We start from the raw sequence: 12,265 nt of genomic DNA, 5'->3' as shown, positions 1-12,265 counted from the left end.
AACATTTAGATTTTTTACGTTTATGAAACAATCTCTGAATTCATTGAAGTGAAAGTGTGCCCTTCTTCCTGCTGTATTTATAGGTAAAATTAAAATGGTTTTGCTTAAGTAGAATTGAAAAGTGTTGTTGATATGATGAACAACATTAATATGTTATGCAAGACTGGTACTGTGAAAAAAAAGAAGTAGTTTTGCTAATGGCAAGGTTTCACAATTACTGTTGTGTTTCTGTGGAAAATTGCATAAGCGACAGTTTTTTGTTTGTTATATATATTTAGATTCACATCAACTTTACTATCCCATCCAGGGAAATTCATTTGTTTACGTGCTCCAAACATTAAGGCACCATAGAATCCACAGTTAAAACAATAAAATACTCACTAAGACAATAATCAGAAAGACAACTTTTTGCAGGTTGCAAAACACAAGGTACACCGCACTGCCTTATCTGTAAAAGCCAACTTTTTTTTTTTTTTAAGAGCCGCTTGCTACATCTTCCTCTTTTTTTATTGTTGCTAGGAAACCGGGGATCGCCTGTCCTTAGCCTTCAAGTTATTTTGCTGTGAGGTAAACTCCCTCCAGGCCTGATTATTTTAATCCAAACCAATAACTTTCCCTAACCCACAAGACCTTAACCATAGCGGTGTCCAATCATAAAACATTATATTTTAATAGCGATTTTGTAACTGTTGGACAGTAGAATATTATAAAACACTCTTATGGGTCGCTATGAAGTGCAATCGACCCATATGGTAGATAGATAGAGGCTGGGCTCTAATAAAGGCTGGTGAATTAAATGAAATACATGCAGTATTATTATGGTGTAATGTACATTCCACCATCAGTAGCAACACCCTCATTACCAGGAAGGACTGTGAAACGCTGCTATACTTTTAACCTGAAACATTTCACACTTCCTGCTGAAAAAGTCGATGAACCAAGACTATGAGCCTTGCCTAACCTCAGAAGAGAAGTTTGGCCCTTTGCTACTTGTTTTTTTTGTTAATAAATAAAATGAAGTTGAAATGTAATTTGGTGTATTGAGTCCAATAGAAACAGAGGCATGTGACTTCAAATTTTTCTCAAGCTTCCATATGCTTCCATATGTGATATGACATACATGTCATATCACATAAAACATTTTCCAAGTGATTTTTGAGTCATTTAAAGTTTGCCTGGTGTGTCTTCTTCTTTTGCAATAGCTTAATGCCACACGACTGTAGAATTGGGAACACCAACTGTTAATCTTGACAAACCTATTCCTAATACTCACATAAATTGGTGGATGGAAACATGCATTGATCAACATAACATTTACTTTTGAACTTTTCTTGAAATTTGGTTGAAATTTGCACCACATTTGGATGGAAACTTGGCGTTTGTGTTAGTGCAGAAGTGTCCAAACTGTGGCTGCTGTTTTTATTCCAACCAAGCAGGCTTGACTCAACAAGCTAGTCTTCAGAGAGTTGATTGTGTGCTGTGGAATGGTTGGAACAAAAACCTGCAGGCACATGGCCCTTTATGTAATAGTTTGGACATGCCTGTGTTAGTCTGTCTTTCAATACTTTCCTGACTTTCGTACCCTATCTGCATCCTTCTGAGAATTAAATCTTAAGAAACAGCTGACAAATACATTTTTGTGTCATGTCCAAGTAAAACAGTGTAGCTCAGCTGGACATGGTAGTTTTTAGCAAAAGCATGTGTTTGTTAGCTGGCCGCTTCCTTGCTTTTAAAATCTGAGGATTTGCTGCATTACTCTGTTAGAAATTTGGACAGTTGGTCGGACAAAAAGAAAGGAAAGTCCACATTCAGCCACGAGAAATACAAATACCTGGAAGTATTCTTAACTTATTCATACCACTTCATGGAGGATGCTTTGGAGAGTTGATATGTGTGGATTTGGGTTAGACAAGTATCAGTGGGGGTAGTGGAAAAGCATTTACTGTTAATGTCACCAAATATTCTTCTAGGCTACAAAAAAGAATAACTTCTTGAAAAATGTCCAGCATCTAATTTCAGAAGCCCCTTTAGTTTGTTTTCAGAAATGTTGAGGATATCATTAAAAGAAAACCTTAATAAGAGACCTTAACAGTGAAATCCTCCTACCCTGTGTTCTCCAATGAGACTGATGCTCAAAGTGTCTTTTGGTCCAGTTAACATTGTTTTCACAGTTTTATATTTTTTCATATTTTAACAAGGGAAACTACAGGTGTAACGGACATCAATAATAACTGCACTCCATTTAGGTTTGTTAATGGAGCCATTGTTAATGTTGTTAGTTCCTGTGCTTTTCCTGCTTTGATAAGTTAAATCTCAATTCCTTTATTTGATTGTTCCACGATCGAGGAAGAACAGGGAGTGAAGAGGGATCCCTGAGGAGGCTAGAGTGAGAATATAAGAGGGCGGCCTTTGCGGAACTGCGGATCAGTCTGACACACCCCTTTATTGCTGTTAGTCACACCACACACACACACACTCCACGGCTGATCAGACTGCTTCAAAATTGCACCATAACCTTGCAGAAACCAAACCAAACCTACCCTAACCCTAACCCAACAGAACTAACTCCCAGCTTTTAAATTTGATTTGTTTTCTGAGAGATACACATATATATATATCACATATATCACAAATCTCACTGGATCGGTTCGCAGCCGAGTGTGAAGCGGCCGGGATGAGAATCAGCACCTCCAAATCCGAGGCCATGGTCCTCAACCGGAAAAGGGTGGAGTGCACTCTTCGGGTCGGGGATGAGATTCTGCCTCAAGTGGAGGAGTTCAAGTACCTCGGGGTCTGGTTCACGAGTGAGGGAAGGATGGAGCGGGAGATCGACAGGCGGATCGGTGCGGCGTCTGCAGTAATGCGGACTCTGCACAGATCCGTCGTGATTTACCAGTCGATCTTTGTTCCTACCCTCACCTATGGTCATGAGCTCTGGGTAGTGACCGAAAGAACAAGATCGCGGGTACAAGCGGCCGAAATGAGCTTCCTCCGTAGGGTGGCTGGGCTCTCCCTTAGAGATAGGGTGAGAAGCTCAGTTATCCGGAGGGAGCTCGGAGTAGACCCGCTGCTCCTCCGCGTCGAGAGGAGCCAGATGAGGAGGCTCGGGCATCTAATCAGGATGCCTCCCGGACGCCTCCCTGGTGAGGTGTTCAGGGCCCGTCCCACCGGTAGGAGACCCCGAGGAAGACCCAGGACACGCTGGAGAGACTATGTCTCTCGGCTGGCCTGGGAACGCCTCGGGATCCCCCGGGAAGAGCTGGACGAAGTGGCTGGGGAGAGGGAAGTCTGGGCTTCCCTGCTTAGGCTGCTGCCCCCGCGACCTGACCCCGGATAAGCGGAAGAGGATGGATGGATGGATGGATATATCACAAATAATCTAGGATAGATCACTATATTTGTAACTGAAGAAGAAATGAATGCAGCTTCTTTGGGGTATTTTTTACAGCACAGAAACACAGCTGAAGAGACTGGCATGAATAACGACGGTGCAACCAGTGCAGCTGCACCGGGGCCCAGACGCCATCAGGGGCCCATGAAGGAAGTAAAAAAAAAAGCAGCTGTCCAGCAGCTGTATTCTTTTTGTAAATGAAATAGCCTGCTGCTGTCCAGGATGAGTGTGTGGCCAGTCACCTGTAATGTTAGCCTACATAGTGACAATAGCATTTCTCTCGAGTTCTCTCTTGCGTGTGTCCAAGCGTGTTTGTGTGTGTGAGTGCGCTTGTGTTTAGGGCGGGGATGGGAGCACACAAAAAAAAAGTTGCACTAGGGCCTATCACCATGATGTTAAACTGCTGGCTGAAGGTATTTAAATTGAATAATATATAATATGATTATGGTTGAGTTTCATTTCTGTAATCTCTGCTTAGCAAGCACTGATAATAAGGTGATTAGTTTAGTTCTACCTGTTTGGGTTGGAAACCATTTCTATTATCAGAATCAGAATCATCTTTATTGTCCACTTATGTTTATGCAAGCAAGAAATTTGACTCTGGTTTAGTGGCTCTAAATCTAATATGTACACTACACAACACTACAATATTTAGAAATATACACAAACAATGGTGAAATAGTTTCTGTGACCTGTAACCAGGACACAAATGAAGAATGTACAGAGTGCTGAGATAAATATTCAATGTTTTTTGTCAAGTTTGGTGAACTCATGTAACTCCATCATATCCTCATTCAACTTCACCTGTGCAGAGGAATAATCAGTTTAAGTGGAAACACCCATGTGGGTGCACAGAGAATTTAAAATTTAAAAGAGAATGTACTGACCGAATCAGTAGACCCTGACTGGCTGAAAACATCAGCTCCTTTAATTAAATTGAGATAAACCTGTCGAATAGAGGCTTTGAAAAAACTGACTAACATGACTGAATGGACATTAGTCATTTGGGCAGCCAATCAGAAAAAGCCCAGTTGTAATACATACTCAAAAGCTAAACATTTGTAATGACAGAGCGCAATTCCCACCCACCCCGGAGTAGAAAACAATATCACTCTCCATTGACTTTTTATTGATTGAAGGTGCTTAAGTGTCACTTGTATTTGCTAGCAAACAACAGAAAAATGCATACAAGCTGCTATGTGCTATGTGGTGGGATGCACTTACCAACAGGCTAAATTAAACGAGAACTAAGTTTTGAACTAAGTTGCTGCAATGAAAAGTTGAGTTTTTAGACAAAATTGGATACAGGGCTGTCTGCATAGATACCTATACCATTAGACAAGTCAGGTAAATACCCCTCCACTTTGATAATCCAAGCAAATGCTGGGACTTACCTAAATTTACCCTTTAAAGCTCTGTGGAAAAAAAGCAATGGTTAGTTACAGTACCTATTCACATACATTAATATCTTGCCTATCTAGGGCTAACCCTATCCTTTTACTACCTTAGACTTACCTCTGCACTGAACCACATACATGGTATGATATGAATAAGAGAGTAAGGAATACTAGCGTATCCTTGACAAGGACATTGTCATGACCAACATTGAGAGATCACTTGTATTAGCCTACATTGAACATTGTATTCAAAGCAGTATATAAACAGATAACAGATTTATTTATTTTTCGTAAAGGGATTATCAGCCCACACCAGAAAAAGTCCACATCAGCCCAACATTTCACAAATCAGACTGTAGATAATCTCTGAGGTATGCATGGTATTCAGAGTTATGCATGGTATTCAGAGTTAGATTCAGATTGAGAAAATAGCTTCTGTCATCCCTGCAGAATGTGAGATAGACTTCAGCTGATAAAGTTTGGCTTTAACGGTTTTAGCAAATGGAAAAATGCCACAAGCAAATTTCAAAAGCAAGAAAAATCCCATGAAATGAAATTTAGGAGCTATATCACTGCTCACACTATTGTGTAGACACATACACGTGTATGTACAAACAACACAGATTTACTTGCTTGAAATACTAGAGTCACTACAATTTCTCACTCATCAAGGAATTGCTACTTGTGGATTCAGTAAACTTTTTCAGGTGTTGCAATTTAAGACACACGATTCTCCAGAATGTAGAACAGTGGTTAAAAAGAAAGCAGAAGTGACATGGGCATGATATTGAGAAGGAAAAGTTGCAACATTGTGCTTTGAGAAAGTTTTTCTCTTTTGTATTTGATGAAAGACTTATCTAGTCAGTGCCGGTCCTGGCTTTCCTGGGGCCGAAGGAAAATCCTGCTACTGTAAGTGGCCCTGACCCATGAGCCAGCTGCCATGTAAACCATTTCTTTCATTTGCCAGACAATCACACCTGATACATCAGTGTTCCAGCTACAATCCTCCCTCTTTTAAATAAGTAGACTCACCCAGGCCAAAGCAGGACTCTTCCCATGGCCAAAGCAGGACTCTTCCCAAGGCCAAAGCAGGACATACTACACATCTCATGAACAACAAGATTTTTGTCTTTTTCATTTTAAGTGGGCCAAATCACTTATATTAAAAGTAAACTAATGAAAATTGCTGCTGTAATTTGATTCTTTTAATAAGCCATGTAACTTGCTATGGTCCAAGGTTTTGAACAGGCGTGATACTGGTGTGTGGCCACAGTGTGCACATCTGATGTTGCTCACAGTGGTCCTCAGTGTGCTCAGGGAGCTTGGGTGTATGCCCCGACACATGAAAAATTAGAGGGAACATTGGTTACAGGTCATCCAGGCCTTTATGTCCTTAATACATGTTTGTAGTTTAGTTAATTGGTTAATTTCATTTGGCTTTATCGATAGATATAATTGAGTATCATCTGCATAACAATGAACATTTATTGATTGATTCCAGATAATGTTTCCTAAAGGAAGCATATATAAGGAGAATAGTATTGGTCCAAGCACTGAGCCTTGAGGAACACCATGTCTAACTTTTGTTTGCATGGAGGATTTATCATTAACGTTTACATTTAAACTGAAATCTATCAGATAAATATGATTTAAACCATTTAATGCCAATTAAATGTTCAAGACTCTGCAACAGGATTTGATGATCAATAGTGTCAAAGGCAGCACTAAGATCTAACAGAACAAGGACAGAGATAAGTCCATTGTCTGATGAGGTTAAAAGGTCATTTGTAACTTTTACCAGTGCAGTCTCTGTGCTATGATGAGCTCTAAATCCAGACTGAAAATTCTCAATAAACTGTTACTATGTAGAAAGTTACACAGCTGATTAGCAACTGCTTTCTCAAGGATCTTGGAGAGAAAGGGAAGGTTCGATATCGGCCTATAGTTGGCTAGAACCTCTGAATCAAGAGTAGGCTTTTTAAGAAGTGGTTTAATTACAGCTACCTTAAAGGACTGCTGTACATAACCTGTCACCAAAGGCAGATTAATCATATCTAATACGGAAGTGCTAAATGAGGAGAATACTTCCTTGAGCAGCCTAGTTGGAATCGGGTCTAAGAGACAAGTTGATGGTTTGGATGAAGTAATTATTGAAGTTAATTCTATAAGGTTGACTGTAGAAAAACAGTCTAAAGTATAAGGTTTAACAGCGATTTATAGGTATCCTGTGTTACAGGATACATCAGTGCTTATTGAGGGCAGGAGGTAATTGATTTTGTCCCTAGAATTCTGTATGATATTGGCAAAACCAACGCAGCTACCCTTACAAACATTAGAAGAGACATCCTGCTGAGATTTGATGTACCAATTTTTAACAGGACAGTGTTATAATGGTGCCACTTCTGTGTCATGTTGCTACAAAGACGTCCAAGTGAAGATTTTGTCACAAGGTTGGACGATATGATCAGATACCATACGATACCATAGACTTTGTCCAAGCTCTAACTTTGTACGTGACTCACCAAAAAGGCTCGCCTTTTTTACTTACCACAAAATTGACCACGAAGTACCTTCCTTGGACTATGTGGTGCTCATCAATTAAAAGTGTGTTTGAGAATTACTGCAGTCTACCGTAAGCATTTAATGAAACATCTAGAAATGACAGAGGGCATTAAGACTGCCTTAAAGTTTTTGAAACTACATGTACTGTAGCTTAGTAATTTCTGAGAAAATATTCTCAAAGTCAGAGAAAGTTAGCAGTCTCCTCCAGAGGCAAAACATAACTGTGGCTGAAAGAAACACTGGGATCCTGTGATCTCAGCAATGATTGAAACCATTGATTTATGATTTCACATTGAAGGGTCCAATGGAAATGTCTGTTTGGAGAAACGTGTAATAAAAGCAGTAAAAGGAGACAATTACTCCACAAAAATGGGTATATTTTTTAAAACATTACTCATCTGATGTAGATGCTAATAGACTGCAACTTCAGCTGAGCATGTTGTTGCCTGATTAACTACCCCAGAAGGACAAGGATGCCATTGATGGAATAAAGATTAAAATTGTTATTAGTGTGCTAAAAGACTTAGAAGAGGCATCTCCTATTTGCAGTGAAGTGAAAACTTTGATTAAAACCTTTTTGGACCTCACAACTCCTCCGCCTCAGCTGAAAGGAGTTTCTCAGTTTTGAGACAAATTAAAACATACCTATGTAGCGTAATGGCTCAATTAAGATTGAATAGCGCTCTGCTCCATATATAGAAAAAAGGCCAGAGTAATGCTCAGGATGCTGCAGTGAAAAGGGGGAATTGTGGAAATATGGATATTCTGGTAATATAAGAAACCCGTTTAATCTTTTTGTAAACAGTTGGGGGACTATACTATATTCTGGAACTATACTCATTGGTCAGTCATTGGTTATCCTAAGTAAGTCTATTAGTCTGATTTGGTTAGATGGTGAGCATGCACCATGCTAACCAAGCTACCAGCTAGCATTAGGGTCACCTCCACCCTCTCATCTAAATAAGGTCACTCCTGGCTCCAAAAATCAAAGATGGAGACAGTCAAAATGTAAACGCAAGGCTTCAAAACACAAGTCCAAAAATCTATGAGTGGCATAAAACCGTCTACGTCCATTATTTTTATATAGTCTATGAAATGATTCTATTATGTTTTAACCAAAAATCTTTACTGACAGAGTAATGATGACATAATTAAAAATTGCAATGAAGAACAGTGAAAAATCAAAGTTCCATAATTAAGATTTATTTTCATATAAAATAGTTTTCCATCAAAAATAATGATGCAATGTAATCACACGTATGTACAAAAATACCATTGTAAACATTGCATTTTTCCAGCATTTATGGATATTACAGATAATATAATCTTTGAAAAGGTTATGAATAGATGTTTGTCAGAATATATTACAAACACAGAGGATACTTTTCTAACCCCTGCATACTGAAGTAAATTTAATACAGAGAAAAAACTGCAAATGTTAAAGGCAACAAATCTGCACTACAGGTCTCAGTACTCAGAAATGACAGATTGTACATCGAATACTTTTCCAGAAAGGTTTTTCAAGATATCAGTGGAAATTTGTGATAAAACTGATCACAGCTACAAGTTTCAGACCCAGTCACAGCATTAAATGTGAGACTGTACCCAGCAGAAAAACAGAAGCTTACTCAGTAGCAAAAGGGGAAGTAGTGTGATGATATACTGCCATAGTCACTGACAAACAAGAACATTTTGTTATTTGGATTTGACGATTTTGTCTTAAATGTATTCTCATATGATGAATGCTTAATGAGCTTTAACTGTCAGTGTCTCCCATGTATTGTTAGGTTTAGCCTAGAAAAACACTTGGTTAAAGGGGTATTCTAGCACTTAAGTATTGCATTTCCATAAAGCTGGTGGAGATTCATAAGAGTCAGATTAAAAATGGAATGGAATGGTTGATACAAAAAAATCTGCGCTATCGAGTTTCCTGCAAACCTACTTGCCAATGCAATATAGTTGTACATGAGGGCTATTTTATAGGAGGCAGGATTACTGAATTTACATTTAGCAAGTTTCTTCTAACATCACCCCAAGTCCAAAATATGAACTTGTAAACAAAAGAATTCATCATTTAATGTTTATACTCCAATGTAATCTCTTAAGCACATTCATGGTCCAAAGAGGATGAACCCTTACACTTTTAATGACCTCTTGCCTCCATAATCTAGTGTCTAGGGCACATTTACACTACTGGAAAGTCTATAGGTATAGCAAAAAAGCAAAATCATCAATATTGTTTTGTCAAATAATGTCTTAATGTGGGATTTGATGAACTACCCAGGCCTCAGAAGATTAGTCTTGCTAAAATACATTATAAAAGAACATAATAGTTGCAAACTATGAAATTGAAAAGCTTGAAGCTCATTACATAGAGAAAAGTTGTGTAACATACTCATTCATTATATCACATTTCCCCCCAAAATTTGGAAAAACAACTGTAGTAATAAATAGTAGCTTTGTCTCTAAATTCACTACTCTTCCAGCAGCTCTTCTGTTGTCTTGATGTACACCTGAATTATTTGCACTTTTCACAGACACACATCCTGAATTCTGAAACCCAGAGAGAGGCACTAGCCTGTTTGGGGTATTTGTGGTACTCCACACAGCATTTGGAAAGGTTACAAGTCTTAGACAAATTTGTCTTATCAGCCCTCACCATACGTGGAATTTTAAGACTCTCTTCTTGAGAAAGAAAGAGCCATTGACCACAAAGCAACCAATGTTTTTTTGTGTGTGATTTTTTTTTTTAACTCAAACAGAAAAAAAGAAAGTATCTTGTCCTGCCCCTTGCAAACACAATGTTTCACTGTTTATTTCTGTAGTTAAATGCTCATTGTTTTTTGTCACCATCAGCCAATATGATGCCCATAGCAGCTCATTGTTGCTAAATCCCACCACCTGGATCTGAAATTGCTGCTATATTTGGCACCATAGACTTGTTCCCAGTGAAGCTTCATTTTTCCACATACACTGCCTTTAGTGACTGAATACCCAAGCTTATCTGAATTCCTTCTGCTGAGACCTTAGATAATTTATATTTTTAATTGTCCACCCAACTTTGGTTTGGTAGAATGTAACTTAACAAAAGCATGCATTAAAGAGTTGTGCCAACTTAGCATTTTCCATCATTTACTGTATTTGAAAAGTATTGACAGATAATGCTGAAATGGAATACACCCATTCACATTGTACGTCTACTATATAACTTTGAGGCATGGTCAAAAAGTTAGTCACAAAGTGGGTCCAACAAGCAATCAGACCGAAAGACTAGCGAGGTGTGTGAAAAATAATAATGTTTCAACAGCTTATTCCATATTGCTAGGACTAGGTATCGGTACTCAATACTTTAAAACAATACCTGCAATCGATCCTTTTTGCACCCAGAGCTAAAAATATGGACTTGCTCGCAACCAATCAATACAAACATTCTTCAAATTAATACATGTGTTGGCCCACTGCCACAGCAGCTATAACCCGTCTGTGGTGGTGAATTTGAGTTATTAATTAAATTAGTTAAAAATCGAATCATTTAGGAGGGTTAGGGTTGGGAGTGGTGGCATTTTAAGCAATTTAATGATTCTATTCACATGATGGGTAAATGAAAGAAGTATCACTTCAAGGCTACTTGGATTGATATTGGTATCATAATTTTTTAAACGATACCCAGACCTACACATTGTCAATGTTTAATAAAATGAGTGCAGAAAGAATTTCACTAATAGTAGCCAACCATGAATGAAAACAGTATTTTTGTTGGCAGAGAGAAAATTAAAGCAGTAAGTAGAAATTGAGGAAGTTTTGAAGTCGGACTAACACCACAGTAACATGAAAGCAGATTTGACAACAGAGAATTCAAATATAAGAAATACTGATAAAATAAGTTGATATGAAATAAAGGCCTGTCTTTATATTGCATCTGAGGTAAATAAAGGTCTATATGATACTGCAAAACATGACAACATTAATATAATTTGGAAAAACAGACCATGTCTGTCACAGTGATAGATTCGGATTAGCGCTTCTCCTGGTGCACCATACACAAAAGGTGATAGAATTATGTTCTTCCACCAGAAGTGAAGAAGCATGCACTAGAAGCATGTTGACGGTAAAATAATGTGGGGCGAAGACAGAGGTCTGTGGTTGGAATGGTGGATGGACATCTGTACTAACTTTCCACTCAATTTCCAAATCAGTCCAAAATGATTTCGACTATTAACTGTGAGGTTTTTATCATTAATCAAACTGCCTAAACTTGACAGTTAGCTAAACTTTCACATGGTAATCAGGCGAAAATGGTACATCTAGTTCCTTCATTGTGACATATCCAAATTCATTGTCAAGGAATGTACTGCAATTTTCACGATTCATAGCTACAATCATTTCTCTGAGGCAGAGCGGCTCCAAAGGTAGAAATAACCTCACTGGTTGATTCTTGTTCACCTCTGTTATGTGCATTTTTTAATTTGGACTCATGGTCTGGAAAACTTTTCCCACATTAGCTGAAATACAATATAAAAGAAAGCTCATGGTGTCATTTGGCTTTGTTATCACACATGCATGAAGGTCTTTTTTAAATTGTATTCACTGATATTGTATACATTTCGTTGTATAAAGATTTGTGCATGCGTATTGTGTTGAAATTTGATTGGACTGCTGGTGATGTTAGCCTGTTAGCAGGAGGTAGTTATTTTTAATGTTATCCCTCTTCTTTTTATTCTAGTTCTCTTCCTTGTTAGACAAAAAACACCATAACCAAGTTACAACCAATTTGGTGCTGTTTACCTCAGGATTGGAGCCCACTATTTAAATGTGCTATCCAAACATAAAACAAACACAAGTATATAGTAGCCATGTTAGCGTGGTAGCGTGCTAAGTCGCAGGCCTGCTGACTGTCTTTGATCATGATTTCCAT

The sequence above is a fragment of the Scomber japonicus genome, chromosome 21, assembly GCF_027409825.1.
Source record: "Scomber japonicus isolate fScoJap1 chromosome 21, fScoJap1.pri, whole genome shotgun sequence".
In the NCBI taxonomy this organism is placed as follows: Eukaryota; Metazoa; Chordata; class Actinopteri; order Scombriformes; family Scombridae; genus Scomber; species Scomber japonicus.
Note: the sequence above shows the minus strand (reverse complement) of the source record.